The sequence below is a fragment of the Oryx dammah genome, unplaced genomic scaffold, assembly GCF_014754425.2.
Source record: "Oryx dammah isolate SB20612 unplaced genomic scaffold, SCBI_Odam_1.1 HiC_scaffold_26, whole genome shotgun sequence".
NCBI lineage: Eukaryota > Metazoa > Chordata > Mammalia > Artiodactyla > Bovidae > Oryx > Oryx dammah.
In genome coordinates this window covers 23,777,844-23,799,186 of record NW_024070210.1, presented here as the reverse complement: position 1 = coordinate 23,799,186, position 21,343 = coordinate 23,777,844, and the positions used below count along the sequence as shown (strand labels likewise).

The 21,343-nt window shown below is 38.2% G+C and overlaps 1 protein-coding gene across 2 annotated transcripts in view; it reads left to right on the top strand.

The window, feature by feature from the left end:
- Window positions 1-1,468: 1,468 nt before the first annotated feature.
- The window catches only part of PALS1 (protein associated with LIN7 1, MAGUK family member), an 81,937-nt gene continuing 62,062 nt past the window's right edge, over window positions 1,469-21,343 (top strand). For both annotated transcript variants that reach the window (XM_040226243.1, XM_040226242.1), the window contains exon 1: window positions 1,469-1,651. The gene's annotated coding sequence lies outside the window, so the exon portion shown is untranslated. The remainder of the gene's footprint in view (window positions 1,652-21,343) is intronic.

Sequence of the window (21,343 nt, the reverse complement as noted above, 5' to 3'; positions counted from 1 at the left end):
TTGACCTGTCCTTCATTTGCACATAAGACAAGTAATTTGAGTGACTTGGGGATTCTGGGAATGGTTCTATGCATCAGAAAATAAAATAAACTTTTTATTTGCCATAGGTTCTACCCTCTTTGAAGATGAAAATACCTTTAGAAAGTAAAAATAATAATTATAACGTTTGTATAGCACTTCACAAAGGAATGTCAACGTCTTTGGAGGCTGGTAGCTGCTATCTCACAGATAGTTGTCAGCATTTTACTAGGATAAGATCCTGTGACAGAAGAGTCTAAACATCTGTGGAAGCGAGGGTTCATTTGTGTGGGGTCTTTTGCAAAACTGCTTGAGGCCAAGCAATTGGAAGGAATGGGTAAAGAGAGACTACTTTCTAAGGAGGCCATTTCTTTGAAAAGCTACATCAGTGATTCTGACTGGAGGTGAGTTTGTCCCCCAGGAGATCTTTGACAACGTCTAGAGACATCTCTGATGGTCACAAATGGGGGTAGTGGTGCTGTTGGTGTCTAGTGAGTAAGAAACCAGGGGGGATGTTGCTACACATCCTAAATTGCACAGGACAGCCCCCAAAGAATTATTTGGCCCAAATGTCAATACTGCTGAAGTTGAGAAACCCCGAGCTAAAAGGAAAACAAACAAAAACTCATCGAGGAACTAAAGGAAGTTTCTTGAATTATTACTTATTTCACGTATTTAACAACTTAGAAAAGGAAATCGATCTCTCTTCTCTCTCTCTCACACACACACACTTTTTTGTTTCCTTTCCTTCCTGGATATGGCTAACCGTTTCCAGGGAATCGATGAGTGTTCATGTGGATTTCCTTGCACTGGATGTGGGTTGGCCCAGGTACTTGAGTTTTGTGCGACAGCTGTGGCCCTCTTCTGTGGCATCCTTCCTGTCTGGTTTTCAGAATTCGGTTCTAGCTGCTAGCTTTGTGAAGTCTTCCATGGCAGCAGAGAATTCTTTCGTGGAACACCACACGCATCCAGGTGTTCGGGTATGCCATGGTTCTTTTTTACACAAATGTTAGACTGTGTGACGTGCTTCACAGGACATGACGAGTAGCCTCAAGGGGAACCAGATTTTCTTCAGCAGCTGACGGACATTCAGGGAGATAAGAACGGTCTGTAGAGCGTGAGCCCGCCCACTGCGTCTTAGCGAAACCTCACGTCCTCACATAACCTGGCCAGTGAGCTCAAGCCAAAAGCAGCTCCTAGTGCCTGAAAGCCCGAAACACTCCCAGTTTTCCACTTGAGGCGCGCGAGTGCGCGCGCGGCCGGGCCCTCGGGAGCTGCAGAGCGGACCAATGAGAGGGCCCGTTCTCCGCGCCGGCTCGGGATTGGGCGAATCGCGCGAGCCTCTCTGCCAAACAGCGGGCAGGCGTGCAGAGGAGCGGCTGGGATAGGCGCGCCCACTGCGCCAGAGTCCCGGGAGCGCGTGCGCGGTCTCGCGCGGTCTCGAGGTGGAGTCTCTGGCGGCGACGGCGGCGACTGGCGGTGGGGCGGGGGCGGGGATTTAAGATTGTGAGGTAGGGAATCGCGAGTTTCTGGATTCTTTATCCGGTATTTTAAGTGCCGTTGGGAAGCTGTCGTTTCTGCAGTGTTTAGAGGAGGCCGGGGCGGGAGGAGCGGCGGCCGCCGTGGCGCGGAGGTAAGAGGCTGACCGCCGGCGGCTCGGTGTGGCGGTCTTAATCAACAGGTCTCCGCGAGCGGCTGGGGGAGGCGCGGCCGCGCTCACCCCCTCCCCCACGCGCGGGCCCGGGCGGGACCCCGGGCTGCTCCAGGCAGCGGGAGCCCGGCCGGCAGCGGAGGGTGTCAGCTCAACCTTTGTCCCTCGGAGGAACGCTGCCTGTCGGTGCCCGCTCCCTCTGCCTTGGCTAACGACTCACCACGGCGGGTCTCCTGCCCGCCCGGCCCGAGGTGCCGGGAGGCGCCTGCCCTCTGCGCCCGCGCCTCGGGGTTCGCAACTCTCCGGACTCGCTCCAGGCCGGGTCCGGGATCGTGGCGGGGCGAAGAACACTTTCCTCTGGTAGACGGAATGTACTCGTCGTTTCTCTGCCTGACTCAGCTGCTGGTATTCGGCTCCTCGCTGCAGTCTTGAAACAAATAAACAAACAATTCTTACTTCGTCCTAACCATTTTTAAAGAAAAACCTAATCCCGTTCATGGTCTCTGGTAATTTAAGTTTGCAGGTTGAAGTTGGAAGCCTATAAATTGTTGTCAGCTGCGTTTAACGAGAGGGTTTAAGCAATCTTGGGTGCAAATTATGTAACTTCCTAATGATAATAACTCACCTTCTGTCTAGTTAATTGACATACAGTAATATGTTCAGAATTTAAGTTTCCGTCGAAAGGTTTTTCTTGGCAGTTGACGTTCAAATTAAAATCTCATATCGAGGAGGTTTTTAGAAGTAGTGTTTTGTCTCCGTTCTCTTTTAGAATTGTGAAAATTTAGATTTGGCAAGCCCTTGGAACAGACATTTTGAAATTTCGATTTTAATGACAAGGTGAAAGGTGTTAATATTTGTGTTTTTCAAAAGTGTTACGTGTTAATGATAGTGTTCTAATTATGCTTTTGGATTATACCAGAAATTAATAACCTAATAAATTCTTCAATAGGAACAAGTGGCATGCTGGTTATTGGTGTCTTTGAAGTGTAAGTATTGGGATAATGAAATTATTAAATAAGCTCTTTTGGATAGTAAACTACTATTTACTAGATTTCTGTAGATTTGCATGTTACAGGTTTTAAAAAGCTTTTTATTCTGTTGTAGCAAGCGGAAGCTGTTATAGTGTAGGAACTCTGTAGATGAAACAGGCAAAAAAATACAGAAAGAAATTCATCATTTTATCTTTGTTAAAGTCAAGTAAATCTTACCATGTAGTTGAATGACTTTTGGCCACACAGACTTGAATTTGAGAAGATTGACTCATTAATATTAACGTATTTTAGAATGATAAACTACAAAAGGATATGCAAATTTTACTTGAGTGTTGCCCAAGGTAGTAGGACTTCCCTCATAGCTCAATCGGTAAAGAATCTGCCTGGAGTGCAGGAGACCTGGGTTTAATTCCTGGGTTGGGAAGATCCTCTGGAAAAGGAAATGGCTACCCACTCCAGTATTCTTGCCGGGAGAATCCCGGGAACTCTGCCTGGCAGGCTACAGTCCATGGGATCACAAGAGTTGGACACGACTTAGCGACTAAACCACCACCACCAAGTTAGTAGGGTGAGTTTAGAAGTTTATATGCTCTTTCTGAATGATTATTATATCATTAAAAAACTCATCACAGACATATAAGAAATTTGCCCCAAGTATCAGTATCCTTGTTGAGTTGGAAATAATCTTTAGTCTTTGTATAGTCTAACCTATTCATTTTCCAAGAAAAGGAAAGTGAGGTATATGGATAGATTAGTTAGCAGCAGAGTTGGAACTAAATGCTAAAATGCTTGTCTTCAGATTCCAGTACAGTGTTCTTTTCACTATATACTATTGTTAAATAAACTGATAAGTTAAACTTGTGAAAAATCATATATGGAGCCAGCAGAGTTGATTTTTTTCCCTTATGCATTTTTTTCTCTTTCTTTTTAAAATAAACACCACAGTTCATTCATTCCTTGACTGAAGGGTTATTCTCAGTTTTTCAGTATTTCAGACAATGTTTAGTGAGCATCCGTATGTGTGTCTCCTTGAACACATTTGTAAAGTTTTCTCTGGAATGAATTGCTGGGCCATAGGTTGATGTGCATTTTCAACTTTGCCAGCTGCCAAATAATACTCTAAAGTTGTAAAAATTTACAGACCTGCCAACAGTATATGAGTCACCCTTATCCACATTTAGAATTGCCAGGTTGGCATCAGATTTTTAAATTTGTGCCAGTCTGATGGGTGAGAAATGACATAATTATTTTCCTTCTTTTCACAAAGGTTTTAACTTTATTTTTAGTTTTGGTGAAGTGAAATTAACTCTTTTTGTTGTACAGTTATTTTGACAGATACATAGACCTATGCAACTACCAAAATTGAGACACCCAGTAACAGTTCCAGCCCCTGAGATCCCCTTGAGCTGCTCTTTTATAGCCTTTAACTGTTGGCAACTGATAATTGATTATTGTCTTTCCCTGTAATTTGTCTTTTCTAGAATATCAGGTAATGGAATTATATAGTGTTTAACCTTTTGAGTCTCGTTTCTTTAGCGTAAACTTTTGAGTGTTTCTTGATGTTGAGTGTATTAGCAATTCTTTATGTTGCTGAATGTAGTATTCCAGTGTATGGATGCATCACAATTTATCCATCTACCAGTTGAAAGACATTAGAGTTTTTTGTTTAAACTATGAATAAAGCTGCTATAAATCTTTGTTAGCAAGTTTTTATGTGAACACAAGCCTTCATTTCTCTTGGATAAGCACCTCCAAGTGTAATTTCTGGGTCATGTGGGAAGTGTATGTTTAACTTTAAAAATATGTGTTAGGTAGAATAGTGGCCCAAGATGTTCTGCTCCTTGGAAAATGTGAATAAATTAGATTACATGACAAAAGTGAATTAAAGTTGTAGCTGTAATTAGTCAACTGACTTTATAGAGTTTATCCTGAGGTTATCCAGGTGCTGTGCCTAGAGTATCACAAAGGCTCTTAAAAGGGGAAGAGAAGGTAGAAAAATAAAACAGTGGGAGCAGGGACAGAGAAATGCAGAGTTCTTGGTTTTAAGGTTGGAGAATTTGGGATATAAGCTAAGAAATATGGTCTCTTGATAAGGCCAGGAAATGGATTAATCTGTAGACCTCGTGGAAAAGAATGGAGTTCTGCCAACAACTTGATTTTCACCCAGAGAGACCTGTGTCAGATATTTAACCTACAGAACTGTAAAATAATAAGTTTATGTTGTTTTAAGCCACTAAATTTGTGGCAACTTGTTACAGTAGTGTAGGAAACTATACGCTCTAAAATGCATTTTCCAAAGAGGCTGAATTATATATATTCTCAGTGGTGTATGAGTATTCTAGTTCCTTTACGTCCTCATCAACACTTGGTATGATCACTCTTTTTAATTTTAGTCATTGTAATAGGTATATATATAACAGTATTTCATTGTGGTTTTTATTTGAATTTTTCTCGTGAATATTGATGAGCATCACTTCTGTGCTTACTTGCCATCTGCATATCTTTGATAAAGTGTCCAAGTTCCAAATCTTTTTCCATTTTTAAATTGAATTTTCTTATTGTCTGATTTTTTTCTAGTCCTTTGTCAGATACATGGTTTGCAGAGATTTTCTTCCAGTCTGGCCTGCCTTTTCCTTCCTTCTCAGCTGTGTCTTTTGAAGTACAGAAGTTTTAAATTTTGGTTAAGTGCAAAGTATCAATATTTTCTTTTATGAGTCTTAGTTTTGGTATTGTATATAAGAACTCTTTGCCAAACCAAGATCACAAAGATTTTCTCCTATGTCATCTTCTGTAAATTATATATTTTACCTTTAGATCTGTGCTATACTTTTGAGTTACTTTTTGTGTAGAGCTGTAAGTTGAGCTTCATTTGTCCAGTTGTTCCATGTCTGTTAAAAAGACTATTCTCCATTGAATTGTCTTTGTTTCTTGGTCAAAAACCATTCGACTACATTTGTGTGGGTTTCTTTCTAGCCTCCTCTGTGTTCCGTTGTTGTATTTGGCTTTTTCTTTTCCCTACCAGTATCACAGTGTCTTGATTAATGTAGCTTTAAAATTAAGTCTTGAAATCAGGTAATGTGAGTACTCCAACTTTTTTTTTTTTTTCAAAATTGTTTTAGCTATTTTAGTACTTTTGCCTAAACTTTATAATCAGCTTATTGCTAAAAATATATGTAAATTCTGCTAGGATTTTGCAGGTCAGGAAGGAACAGTTAGAACTGGACATGGAACAACAGACTGGTTCCAAATAGGGAAAGGAGTACGTCAAGGCTGTGTATTGTCACTCTGCTTATTTAACATATGCAGAGTGTGTCATGAGAAATGCTGGGCTGGATGAAGCACAAGCTGGAATCAAGATTGCCCGAGAAACATCAATAACCTCAGATATGCAGATACCACCACCCTTATGGCAGAAAGTGAAGAAGAACTAAAGAGCCTCTTGGTGAAAGTGAAAGAGGAGAGTGAAAAAGTTGGCTTAAAACTCAGCATTCAGAAAAGTAAGATCATGGCATCTGGTCCCATCATTTCATGGCAAATAGATGGGGAAACAGTGGCAGACTTTATTTTTCTGGGCTCCAAAATTACTGCAGATGGTGACTGCAGCCATGAAATTAAAAGATGCTTGCTCCTTGGAAGAAAAGTTATGACCAACCTAGACAACATATTAAAAAGCAGAGACATTGCTTTGCCAACAAAGGTCCGTCTAGTCAAAGCTATGGTTTTTCCAGTAGTCATGTATGAATGTGATAGTTGGACCATAAAGAAAGCTGAGCACCAAAGAGTTGATGCTTTTGAACTGTGGTGTTCGAAAAGACTCTTGAGAGTCCATTGGACTGCAAGGAGATCCAACCAATCCATCCTAAAGGAAATCAGTCCTGAATACTCATGGGAAGGACTGATGCTGAAGCTGAAACTCCAATTCCTTGGCCACCTGATATGAAGAGCTGACTCATTTGAAAAGACCCTGATGCTGGGAAAGACTGAAGGCGAGAGGAGAAGGGGACAACAGAGAATGAGATGATTGGATGGCATCACTGACTCAATAGACATGAGTCTGAGAAAACTCTGGGAGTTGGTGATGGACAGGGAGGCCTGGCATGCTGCAGTCCATGGGGTCACAAAGAGTTGGACATGACTGAGCAACTGAACTGAACTGAGGATTTTGAAATTGTTGTAGATTAGTTTGATAATTCTTAACAAAATAGAGTTTTCCAATCCATGAACATGATTTTTCTCTCTATTTAGGTCTTTTATTTCTTTCATGAATATTTCATAGTTTTCAACATGTAGATCCTGCAGATGTTTTATTAGTTGTCTACCTAAGTATTTCAGTTTTTTAGTCCTATTGCAAATCTCATTTTTAAAACCTTGTCTTTCCAGTTGACCATTGCTAGTATGTAGAAATGCAATCAATTTTTATATGTTGCCTTTGTATTCTGAGTTTTTATTAAACTCATTTATAACTTCTAGGAGCTTTTTCCTGTAGATATCTTGGAATTTGTCTAAGGAGGCAGTCATGTCATTTATGAATAGAGAAACCTACCTTCCTTTCCTGTATGTCGTTTTTTTCTTGACTTTTTGCAGTGTCTAGGACTTCCTGTAGGGTTGAAAGGGAACATCCTTGCCTTGTTCACAATCTTAGAGCATTCAGTCTCACCTTCAAAATATAATGCTAGATGTAAGTCATTTTGTAGATTCTCTAAATCATAGTAAGGAAGTTTCCTTCTGTTCTAAGGTTGCTGAGAGTTTGAGGGGGGTTGTTTGTTTGCGATTTTAATCATGAATGGATGTTGAATTTTGTCAAATGCCTTTCTGCATCTATTGAGGTGACCATTTGAATTTTTTAAATCTGTTAATACAGTAAATTACACTGATTAATTTTTCAATTTTGACGCGGCCTTGTGTGTTTCTGGGAATAACTCCAGAGTTGTTGCAAACTAAATAATTTTGGGTTCTTTTCCTTTGATACTGACATTTTTCTTAAAAAGGAAACAATATAAGATTTTATGAAAGTGTTTATAAAGTCATCAAAATCAAGGTATTCATTAACAGTTATGTACATTTCATATGTTGTAGGACTTCTTGATCTATCTATACTGGAGTTTATAGACTGTACTTTACCACTATGGGACTTCTGTTTCAAATTACTAAGTGAAGAAAGAAAATGTTTATAACACTGTAATCAAGCATTTCCTCATTCTGGCTTAATTTAAGCAAATTGTTTAAGTGTATTTGGATAGTGAAGTATATTTTGAATGAAGATAAAATGATTTAATTGGGAGATTTTTTTTACTTGGAATGAAAGCAGTGGGAATGTCACATACCACGAAGGGTGGCAGGGGTGGAGAAAGCTCCTTCAACATGAGAAAATCAACTAGACCCTTGAGTAATCACATAAATGTTTGGTTTGATCCAAGTGTAAAGAATTCAGTGAGCGTATTAAAAAATGTGAAGTGAAGTATAAACTACTTAAAATACCAGGCTCTGATTTGCTATACTGAAGATGTTCTTCATGAAAAAATGTAAGTACATAGTAAAAAAGATACATGTTTATCAAATGTGTTTTAACATGGTGAATTGTGAAGTTTTTCCTCCATCAGTTCCTACTACAGAAGACACTTTATTAAGAAGAAGGTTTCATGGGGAATTCCCTGGCAGGCTAGGACTCTGCACTCCCCCTGCAGGAGGAGGCACAGGTTCCATCCCTGGTCGGGGTACTGAGATCTAAAACGGAGATCCCATACCTTACCACCTTCCCTTCAAAACAATTAACAAGGGTTCAGTAACTTCATAATCAAGCTATTTAATTTTATCATTTTTATAAATTTGAGCTTATCATGCTTTAAACATAAAGTTTCAAGCAATTTCTCTCATGTAATTTTGAAGTTCCTTCTTTCTTAAGTTAATAGTTGTCTCAAAGACGCCAAACATTGAAGTTTTGAGGCCTCTGAGGTTCTTTGCATTTTTGATACTTTAAGGCAGGGGTTGGCAAATTTCTGTAAAAGGCCAGGTAGTAAATATTTTAAGCTTTGCAGATTGTACCAGTTGTGTTGCAGGTATCCAACTCTGTTGTTAACAGTGCAAAGATGGCCAAATGAATCTGTGTTCCAGTAAAACTTTGTTTATAAAAACAAGGTATGCCTTATCTGGCCTGTGGGCTTAGTTTGCCTATTTTGATTTTGGGCAAAAGTCAGCAGGAAAAATGAAAATAATTATAGTAATGTAGTAGAAAGACTTTAAGATCAGCTGAGTTGGAAGGTTATTCAGTGCTGTAATTCCCAGCCACGCCTTCATTTTCCTTATCTTTAACAGGTGGCCATCTAGGAAGATGATTGAAAAAGATAAAATAGGGTATGGAAAGTACTGAGCAAAATATTCTGACATGTCGTAGATCCTTAATAAGATTTGCTTCCACCACCACGCCATTTTATGTTATTTTACAGTGTGTAGTTGTCCAAATATTAGAAATTATGGTTGTATTTATATTTCTAGCTAAATTATCTTTTGAATTATGCTTATTGGACATGTAAGTTGTAACTGTTTGGTTTCACAGTAGTATCAGAAACTTCACGTGAAAAAATTGAGAGTTTGTGTTAAAGTATAATTTTTGTTTTGAGGATTTGACATTGTCACAAAAATGTTTGATATTGTCACTTAAAATGCCTTATTTTGATACGACCTAAGAATTAGGTTTTCTGTATTTTGAGTGCTTCAGAAGTGCCTGTAAGATTGTATATATTTAAATTAATTGACTCCTGTGAGTGAACTGAACTGGGTGCTCTGCTAGGATTTGGTTGTACTTTTAAAAGTACTTAAATTTAGATGCTCATTTTTGTTTAATGTTTGTGACATAAGGGATGCTTCAGAAGGTTGTTTTTCTTTCTTTCTGAACTTCTGTCCAGATAGAGCTGGATTTGAAATTTTAACTCCCCTCACTCCTCCAAAAAAAAAAAAAAATCAGTGCTTTTTGGCAGATCAGAGGCAGAGATGCCACATACGTGGCTGTTGGATTAATTTTGTGCCAGTAGTTGGTGGCCGGACTGGGGTTGGATCTCATGTACCAGATTGGTTATCTTTTTAGTACACATTTCATTGCTCTGTTGTGTGGCTTGTTAGCTCTGTTATTACCTGCCTCTGGACTCCCAGAAATTGTTTTCTTGTCCCATGTTCTCCATTTTTCCCTTCAAGCTTAAGCACAAGCTGTTGCAAAGTCTTATCAGATTTTACTAAGAAAAGTTTATATTATTGTTTAATCACAGTTATAGCTTAGAATGCAATTGTATTACACTTAGTGTGAAAGAAAAGTTTGTTTTTAAGCATATTTTTAAAATTCAGCTTTACATTGATTATATTATCTGTATGATACTTATGTATGAGTTGGTTTTTCTTTGGTTTACAAGTAATCATTATAACTAGTTTATTCAGAAGATTATAGGTAAATACTGAATATTTATAATGTGGAGACTTTGGGTGGGATATAAGGAAGTATTAGATGAAGTCACTGCCCTCAAAGGCCTGGCTTTGAAGTAAGTATGGATAGTCCCTTAGAGACTAAGTTGGATTAAGAGAATTTATTAGTTGTTTGAAATGGACAGAATCACAGAATTTCTTAAATAATATGCAAATAAATTGTAAGGTTCCTTTTATAGTGTTGCAGACTTAAAATTTTTTTAAAATTATATATCAAGGTTTATTTAACTGTTACTGTTGGTGAGTTGTTTCTAACTTTTGATTATTATGAGTAAATGTTACCATGAATGTTCCTGTAAGTTTAGTTTATGAAAGTGCATGTGAGCACATGTTTCTCGGGGGCTCTGTTCTCTAGTATAGTGGCCACCAGCTACATGTGACTGTTTAAATTTGGATTAACTAATATTAAGAATTCAGTTCTTCAGTTACCCATGCCACATTTCAAGTGCTTGTTAGCCATATATGGCCAGTGTGGCTGTGTTATACCGCACAGTGCAGATACAGAGCATTTTCATGATTGCATATAACCATCAGGGCCTTCAAGGAAATTGTATCATGAACCCCAGAGTTAAACCTCTGGCCAGGTGATTTATCTGAGGACTGTGCAGATAAGCAAATAAGCTACAGACGGTTTTCAATATAATGATCTACTTAGAAGTAAAGTAATCAGTAGATACCTTAAGAGTTTATGAAAGGAAATTTGGCGGTTCTTTTTAGGAATCTTAAAGGGACAGTGTTTTTTTTATATTTTAATCTTTTATACTTTATTTCTTACCCTTATACTTTCTGCCTTATCCTTTTATTTCAATTTTAGAGTGAGAATAGTATTTAACTTGGCTGAATCACAGTACTTTTTTCTTTCCCCTAACCCTACCCAGAACTGTATCCTTTGCCCCATCTCTTAGTTTGTCATCCTTTGTATATAGTTCTATACATTAACAACTTTGTGACCAAATAGAGGCTCAGAGACATTATTTTATTGTGATTCCTGTTGTAACTGATAGCAGGTATTTGAACTCAGTTTATTTTTCTCCAAAGCCCTTGGATTTTTCTACTTTGTATTTTAGCCTGCTTTTAGATTTACCTAGTTTAACACTGTCTTTTTGGTAAGAGTCTTTTTTAGGAAAGACATCTTTAATTTAGTATTTAAATTGTACTTGAATTAAAGTGAGAACTTTGAACCTGTAAATTGTAAGCTCCTTAAGGGTAGGGGCTACGTCTTTTTAATATCTCACTGGTTAATATGGCACATGGTAGATGGATGTATCAGTTTGCACTTTTTAATCATTTACGTATTAAACCTTAGCCTTACTTGTAAGTTTCATCCCAGAGACTGTTCTAACCTAGTCACCTCCTGTGGCCTGAGAGAATTTGAGATTCAGAACAGTTCCATTTATTCGGCGTTGACCATAATGTGTTTATTGATGGATGGGGAGGATTGTCTAACTTTCACACATTCTTAATTAGCTTTCTTTACAAATATTAAATGTGAATGGATGAATTATGGGCTTTTCTGATGGACATCATAGTCACAAACCTTGCACCAATGAAGTACTCATACTGTGGAATCGGATTGGTGCTTCTTGACTTGTGTGTGACTCTGGGCAGGTTAACCTGTGAAAATCTGATTCCTTCTCTGCAGAATGGGGGTTGTACTTATGCCTGATTCAGAGGTTGTAGGGCTGTCTGAGGAGGCCTTACAAATAGCTGTGAAAAGAAGGGAAGCGAAAAGCAAAAGAGAAAAGGAAAGATATACCCATTTGAATGCAGAGTTCCAAAGAATAGCAAGGAGAGATAAAGCCTTCCTCAGCAATCAGTGCAAAGAAATAGAGGAAGACAATAGAATGGGAAAGATTAGAGATCTCTTCAAGAAATTAGAGATACCAAGGGAACATTTCATGCAAAGATAGGCTCAATAAAAGGACAGAAATGGTAGGGACCTAACAGAAGCAGAAGATATTAAGAAGAGGTAGCAAGAATACACAGAACTGTACAACAGAGACCATCATGACCCAGATAACCACAATGGTGTTTATCACCTAGAGCCAGACATCCTGGAATGTGAAGTCAAGTGGGCCTTAGAAAGCATCACTACAAACAAAGCTAGTGGAGGTGATGGAATTCCAGTTGAGCTATTTCAAATCCTGAAAGATGATGCTGTGAAAGTGTTGCACTCAATATGCTAGCAAATTTGGAAAACTCAGCAGTGGCCACAGGACTGGAAAAGGTCAGTTTTCATCCCAATCCCAAAGAAAGGCAATGCAAAAGAATGCTCAAACTACCACACAGTTGCACTTGTCTCACACGCTAGTAAAGTAATGCTCAAAATTCTCCAAGCCAGGCTTCAGCAGTACGTGAACTTCCAGATGTTCAAGCTGGTTTTAGAAAAGGCAGAGGAACCAGAGGTCAAATTGCCAATATCTGCTGGATCATGGAAGAAGCAAGAGAGTTCCAGAAAAACATTTATTTCTGCTTTATTGACTATGCCAAAGCATTTGACTGTATGGATCACAAGAAACTGGAAAATTCTGAAAGAGATGGGAATACCAGACCACCTGACCTGCCTCTTGAGAAATCTGTATGCAGGTCAAGAAGCAACATTTAGAACTGAACATGGAACAACAGACTGGTTCCAAATAGGAAAAGGAGTACATCAAGGCTGTATATTGTCACCCTGCTTATTTAACGTCTATTCAGAGTACATCATGAGAGATGCTGGGCTGGATGAAGCACAAGCTGAAATCAAGATTGCCAGGAGAAATATCAATAACCTCAGATATGCAGATGATACCACCCTTATGGCAGAAAGTGAAGAGGAACTAAAAAGCCTCTTGATGAAAGTGAAAGAGGAGAGTGAAAAAGTTGGCTTAAAGCTCAACATTCAGAAAACGAAGATCATGGCATCCGGTCCCATCACTTCATGGCAGGTAGAGGGGGAAACAGTGGCTGACTTTATTTTTTTGGGCTCCAAAATCACTGCAGATGGTGATTGCAGCCATGAAATTAAAAGATGCTTACTCTTTGGAAGGAAAGTTATGACCAACCTAGATAGCATATTCAAAAGCAGAGACATTACTTTGCCAACAAAGGTCTGTCTAGTCAAGGCTATGGTTTTTCCTGTGGTTATGTGTGGATGTGAGAGTTGGACTATAAAGAAACCTGAGCACTGAAGAATTGATGCTTTTGAACTGTGGTGTTGGAGAAGACTCTTGAGAGTCCCTTGGACTGCCAGGAGATCCAGCCAGTCCATTCTGAAGAAGACCAGTCTAGGTGTTCATTGGAAGGACTGATGTTGAAGCTGAAACTCCAGTACTTTGGCCACCTGATGTGAAGAGCTGACTGATTTGACAAGACCCTGATGCTGGGAAAGACTGAGGGCAGGAGGAAAAGGGGACGACAAAGGATGAGATGGTTGGATAGCATCACTGACTTGATGGACATGGGTTTGGGTAGACTCCGGGAGTTGGTGATGGACAGGGAGGCCTGGCGTGCTGCAGTTCATGGGGTCAAAAAGAATTGGACTCGACTGAGCAACTGAAATTAACTGAGGGAAGGAAAAACCTTTTTCTCTTTCCTCCTAGCTTTGTCTGGGGCTCTGCAAATTAAACTCGCAAAAGACAGAGTAACAGAAGAAATGGTTTGTCACTTATGCATATGGAGGGCTACAGAGGAAAGAATTGGAGACCATAGAAGCAGTGAGTCTGAGTGATAAATTGTGGAATACAGACAAGACAAAGGAATGAGGCAAATTGTGGGAATGTAAATATGTGGGAGCAACTAGTGAATATACAGATTATTTTAGTCAGGTTTGCTATGCAGATTTATGTCTGTGTCATCTGCATTGATAAGAGTCAACTCTGAGGATTGAGTTCCTCTTTCTGGTAATTAGAAATGAAAATTCATGTTACCTTTAAAAAGGAAAATTTATGCCCTGCCTTTTAAGTCTGATAGGGGAAGGCAGTTTTTTTCTGTTGTATGCTGTTTTTTAATCGCCTTATCTCAAAATAACCCTTTTGCCAAAATGTCACCTTTTGAAGTGGAATATTCAGATCCCCTCAGAGTCTTATTTTGAGGATTAATTGAAATGATGTATCAAGAATGATTAGCATAGTACCTGGTATATATATTAATCACTTCATAAATTCTTATCCATAAATAAGAGAAAGAATACAAACCTGTTTTATGATACTTACATGGACTAAGAAAGAACTGTATTGTTTTCATAAATATATTTTGAATAGTTTGTGTGATATCAATAATTTGATTAAGCAGTTTTGTAGGAATTGTGTGACTTGGTTATCATAGGCTGAGTAAGTGATGGATAATTATAATTTTGTGTTGAAGTAAAGCTTTTATCATATCTGAAATAATAGTGAAAGTCAGTGGGAGCAAAACAATTTGTTGCTTTATTTATAAACAGCTTACGTATGTAGTGAGATCAAGTTCTGCTTAGCATTACTAGTTTCTCTTATTGACTCTCAAGCATTAGTCAAGGGTATTTTTCACTAGGTCATTTTTACTACACTTTAAAATAGGCTTAAAAAAACATAGTTTTTAGAGTTGAGTTTCATTATGGGGATTTAAAATTTTATGTTTAGAAACCATTTATTTAATTTTACTCATGGTAGAGTGCTTGAATTAGTGTTTTGTTTACTTTTTTTCCTTTTGTGTAATGGAAGCCTTTCATATATGTCTTGGGTCTTACATTCTTTCCCATTTATACAAGTTTTCTTAGGATGCTCTTCCACAACTAATTCCTGTAGCATTTTTCACAGTTGTAGTGCAGCACTTACCAAATAGCATTGAAGTTCTGTAGAGGTTTTGTTTGTTTGCTTGGACACTTGTTTTTCATACTAGAATCTCAAGTTCCTTACGAATTTAGACACTCTGCTTAGCAATCTTCTTGCCAGTGACTATCCCAAGTTTTTGTACCAAATGAGTACTTACATTGTTGAATGGATGAATAGTTTAGTAACCTTTTATAACTATAGGATTTCTGTACAATGATCTTTCAGATTGACCTTTCATTCTTATTTTTTTATAATGTCCTCATTATGTTTTACTGCCTTCTAAGACTAGTCAAAATCACAACATTACTCATAACCTCAGTCAGCAATTTTGTAGTGCTAAAAGTTCAGTGGATTCTAAACTTGGTGACATTTGTACCCTCATCAGTCTTCTTCCTTCTCAAATTCGCCTTTTCCTGTTTTGATAACATAACTTCTGGTCCTGAAAGTATTCTCTATGGATTATTAATTTTAGTCAGTTTTTTAATTCTGATAATTCTGAACTGATTATTTGGTATTCCTTCAGTGACAATGCAGATTTTTTTTAATTGCCTATTGTTGAATTGCATACCAATAAACCGTCTAGGTAGAGATAATCATTTACTAATGTGCTGACCTTTGGAGTCTTTTTTTTTCCTCTAGTAAACTATAAATCACTTGAAGTCAAGAGTTGGTGTATCTTAACAATGCACTTTTAGAGACCTGCAGCTTGTGATACAGGGATTTCAGGGAAGGAAACTGACTAAAAGGATTGACAACCTAAGATTAAAGGGGAAGGAGAAAATCTTTATAAAATAGGGATACAAATAGGCATCTAGAAAGCAAAATATTAACTCTGTGATTTTGGTAATTAGGATTCTTTGAGTTTGTGATTGTGTATTATTAATATGATGAAAGATGAACTTGACTTACTATATTATAAAGTGTTAGTAGTCTGTTTTGGAATTTTTCTTTAACGCTGTTACTCCTTTGGTAAACTGGTTTCCTCTCATTTTTAAATTACAGATGTAATGTATTCATTTTTGTGTGATAGAAGACGTCCTGATTTCTGAAGAGTTTTAACAATTGCTTAAGTGATTTATTTATAAATTCTTATTGTTGAATTGTTTATAAACTTGTTTAGGATCTTAGGGATAATATTTTGATTCCTTCTATTTGCCTAATTGTTCTGGAATTCTTGAAAGGGCTTTGGTGCTCCTGCTAATGTTTTGTACTTTAAGAAGGTAGTTGTAATTTTAAAAGTCACTACTTTTTCTGTCAAAGTATTATCTATGTGGTTTCCCCCCCCTCAAATTATAATAAAAGTGACACATTTTTTAATCACTGTTTTGTAAGGTGTCCAAATTGTGCAGGAAGTAAAACCTGATAAATAAGTTATCCTTATTTTTCAGAGATACTAAGTGAAAACAATACTCCATATATTTTTCTGGATTTCCTTGTGAATAACTTTATAAACGTTTTTATGTGCGTTTATAAAAATGGCATGATATGTATGTGTGTGTTTGTTGCTCAGTCGTGCCTGACTCTTTGCAGCCCCACGGACTGTAGCCCCCTAGGCTCCTCTGTCTATGGGATTTTCTAGGCAAGAATACTGGAGTTGGTTGCCATTTCCTTTTCCAGGGGATCTTCCCAGCCCAGGGATCAAACCTGGGTCTCCTGCGTTGCAGGCAGATTCTTTACCATCTGAGCCACCAGGGCAGCCCCTGGGTGATAGGCAAGTACCATTAATTAATTCACTTGCTTTTTTTGTTCCATGTCATTTCATTTAGGGCTTTATGCTCTAGTAGCTGCATTAAAAAAAATTTGAAATAAACAAGTGATATTCTTTTTTTCTTTTTTTTTTTCTTTTTTTCTTTTTTTGCCACACTGTGCAGCTTATGTGATCTCAGGTACTCCACCAGCAATTGAACCTGGGCCACAGCAGTTAACACGTGGAATTCTAACCACTAGACCACCGGGACTCTCTTAATAGTATATTCTATTTAACACAATGTCTAAAAAATTACCTTCTCTGCATGTATTAAATGCAGAAAATAATGAAATGTTTGTATTCATTTTTCCCCCATGAAAGTGTGTGAAAGTGTTAGTCACTAAGTTCTGTCCAACTCTGTGCGCCAGTGTCCAGCTCAGCCCACCAGACTCCTCTGTCCATGGAATTCTCCAGGCAAGAATATGGGAGTGGATGGCCATTCCCTTCTCCAGGGGATCTTTGCAACCCAGGGACTAAACCTGGGTCTTCCTGCCTTGCAGTCAGGTTCTTTACCATTTGAGCCACCAGGGATGCCCATTCCCTCCACCCCCACCCTCCCACCCCGTGCTGAATCTTTAAAATCTAGTGTGTATTTTATGCTGATGACACATCTCAATTAGAATGATAGACTTGCATTGGAAATACTTAATCTATATTTAGATTTTTAAAATTTTACACTTGAAAAAGTAGTGTAACATATCCAAATTGTTCCTAACATACTCTATAGGATAAATTTCCAGAAAAGGAATTGTTAGTGAAGGTTTATTTAAAATTTTTGGTATTTGTTGTTGTTCAGTTGCTCAATCATGTCCAACTCTTTGTGACCCCATAGACTGCAACACACCAGGCTTCCTTGTCCTTCACTATCTGCCGGAGCTTGCTCAAACTCATGTCCATTGAGTCGGTGACACCATCCAACCATCTCATCCTCTGTCATCCCCTTCTCCTCCTGCCTTCAGTCTTTCCCAGAGTCAGGGTGTTATTCTAATGAGTTGACTCCTGGCATCAGGTGGCCAAAGTATTGAAGCTTCAGCTTCAGCATCAGTCCTTCCAGTGAATACTCAGGGTTGATTTCCTTTAGAATCGACTCCTTGCAGTCCAAGGGACTCTCAAGAGTCTTCTCCAACACCACAGTTCAAAAGCATCAATTCTTCAGTGCTCAGCCTTCTTTATGGTCCAACTCTCACATCCGTACATGACAACTGGAAAAACCATAGCTTTGACTATGTGGAGCTTTGTCGGCAAAGTGATTTGTCTCCTTTTTAATACACTGTCTAGGTGTGTCATAGTTTTCTTCCAAGGAGCAAGCATCTTTTAATTTCATGGCTGCAGTCACCATCTGCAGTGATTTTGGAGCCCAAGAAAATAAAGTCTGTCACTGTTTCCATTGTTTCCCCACCCATTTACCAAGAAGTGATGGTACCAGATGACATACAACAGTGAAGTTAAATGAAGCAGTCGAGTGAGAAAAGATGAATTTCCCATAATCATGTTTTAAAGGTAAAAGAACAATGTAAATGTGATTTTTTTTTTTTTTTTAAAGGAAGCCTGTAGTTAGTATGGTATTGTTTTACAGAGACAGCACTATGGAGCCGCATGAAGGTTCACTTCTCTGGCTTTTAGTTCCTGTTCTGTAACTTTTAGCTCTGAAACTTAGCTTACAGAGCTTGCATGTCTTCTGGAAAATGGGGATATCTGACCTGCTCACCTTTCAGGGCACCTGTTGAGATCAAATGAAATAATGTGCTTGAATTACTATAAAAACTGAAAAGCTTTACAAATGTGTAAGGTGTGCATATGTAAATCACTTACAAATTTTCATTTCTAGCCTTTGAATCCCTGTCTAGCAGTTAACAGCAAGACAGAATTCCCACTCTAAATGCAATACTTCTAAAATGCAACTTATTGTCTTTCCAGTTCTCCCCTCTCCTTTTTTTCCTTGGGAGAAAAACCTTATTCTCTGAATTTTTCTATTTTAAGGTCCTGTAATTTCTGCCAGGTTCAACTATCATTCTCAATATTACAGAATTGTATTTGGTTCCTGGTCTTCAAAGCCAGTCAGATCATCCTTTATTATAAGCATTGTTTGAAATTATCCCTTTTCCTTCTGCTATTTCCTTTATCCTCCCATGCATAAAGTATTAAAACATTGTCTCTATTGACTGCTCTACTTACCTTTCTCTTAATCAACTGGTTATAGTGTTAAAAAAAAAAAAAAAAAGGATTTTAACTTTCTGAAAACTTCGTTTCCCATTCTTTTAAAATTCCGAAACCAATAGTTTCCCATTGCTTGCAGGAAAACATTCCAGCAGTTTAGTTTGCATTTAGAGTCTATTCTGGCTTTATCTTCTATCTCTTACACTGGCTCTGTTCCTTATCACGGACTGTTTTTGTTCTCCCAGCCAGGCCATAAATATTCTTGATTGGTAGCAATATTACTAAAAAGCCACATTGCAAGTAATTTTATCCCACAAGTTTAAAAATCCATTTCTAGTCAGTTTGAAAATGTTATGTTATCTTTTGTTCTAGTTCCTTTTTTCAGAAACTTTACTAACCTTTTGGATGTATTTAATCTTTCATTACCAAGTAGTTGAAGGTGATAATGGGGCAGTTCAAGTAACCAAACATTTGATATCTTTGATACTGTTTGGCTTTTAACCAGTTCTTTCTATGAGTTTGTGGCCTTAAATATCTCCTAAGACCTTCAGCCTTGTGTTTGATATAAGCAAATGGAGAATTTTCCCACTGGGGGAAAAAATAAAAACTATAATACTTTTCACTTAAGAATATTACATGATATATAGGGAGCTTAGTCTGGTAAAAAAAAAAAAAAAGATTTCCTATTCCTCCACCAGTTTTTAATATTGCAAGATATTAATGGGCCATGAAGTTTTGCCTCTTCCGCCATATTCACCTGACCTCTCGCCTACTGACTACCACTTCTTCAAGCATCTTGACAACTTTTTCCAGGGAAAACTCTTCCACAACCAGCAGGAGGCAGAAAATGCTTTCCAAGAGTTCATCGAATCCCGAAGCATAGATTTTTACACTACAGGAATAATGAAACTTATTTCTTGTTGGCAAAAATGTGTTGATTTTAATGCCCCTATTTTGATGAATAAAGATGTGTTTGAGCCTAGTTGTGATTTAAAATTCACGGTATGAAACTGCAATTACTTTTTTGCACCAACCTAATACCTACTATCACCATCACTGCTACTCAGATTCACTTAAGTAATCATTCTAGTTTTGTCCTCTGTAAAATACCATCTGAGGATGTTGTAAGGAGTATACGATACAAAGAACTTGAAACCTGGATGTGTTCAAAAGTGCATGTAATAACTGTTGAATGTTTATTCTTTATTTTTGGCTGCACTGGGTCTTCGATGTTGCACACAGGCTTTGTCTACAGAGCAGGGGCTGCTTTTTTGTTTCGGTGCACAGGCTTCTTGTTGCTGACATGGGCACTCAGGCAGGTAGGCTCAGTTTTGTGGCGCACAGATTTAGTTGTGGCTCCGCAGCACGTGGAATCTTTTTGGATCAGGGATTAAACCTGTGTCCCCTGCATTGGTAGGTGGATTTTTAACCACTGGACCACCAGGGAAGTCCCATTGAATATTTATTTTGAGGTGCTCCTTGGGCAGAATACTTGGCTTCCTTAAACCTGTTTTCTCTTTTGTCGTTGGGTATAACACTGATACTTACACTTGTATACTTGTTTGAGGATTAGCTGTGTAAAGTATGGTAGCACAATGTTCAGCACACAGAGTTAGTAAATACTAGCTTGACCATCATTAAATGTTTTGTCTATACATTTTTTAAAACAGTTCTAGTTTTTTTTTTTAATCACAGTTCACAGCATGTGGCATCTTAGTTCTCTGACCAGGGATCCCTAACACATTTTGCTGGCTTTGAGAACACAGTCTTAACCACTGGAACACCAGGAAAGTCCCCATCTTTACATTTTTTTAGTCTTGTTTGGGCCACTTTTAATGTAAATATTTATCATTTTGTATGCATGTTTAGTCTCTGGCCAGACTGTAATCATGTGATGGTGGTGGAGGTGCCGGAATGTAGTATATGCTGGAATATATTACTAAAATTGTATTCACACTGCCACTCAGGTTCCAGTGTGCAATACAAGGCAATTTATTTGGCAGTGGTTTTTATTACATTTAATGAGCTCTTTCCATCCACTGCCAGGGTGACCCTTGAAATCTTTTCCTGAACATTTTGAAAAGCAATAAATTAGATGATATTAAGTATTTTTCAGCCTCCCTGTTTATTTAGAAACTAACAGTACTTGAAAAAGAGTTTTGTCTTGGAAGTCTGAGAAGCTTAATGAAAATTATTGAATGAGTGAATGCCTCAATTTTGGGTTAGTAATTGGCTTGGTTTAATTCAGGGACTCTTAAAGTGAAAGTGTTAAGTCACTTAGTTATGTCCAACTCTTTGTGACCCTGTGGACTGTAGCCAACCAGGCTCCTCTGTCCGTGAAATTCTCCAGGCAAGGATGCTGGAGTGGGTAGCCATTCCCTTCTCCAGGAAATCTTTCCAACCCAGGGATTGCACCCTAGTCTTCCACGTTGCAGGCAGATTCTCTACTCTCTGAGCCAGCAGGGGAGCCCCAGGGTCTCTCAACTTTGGTATTATTGACATATTTTGTACTGGATCA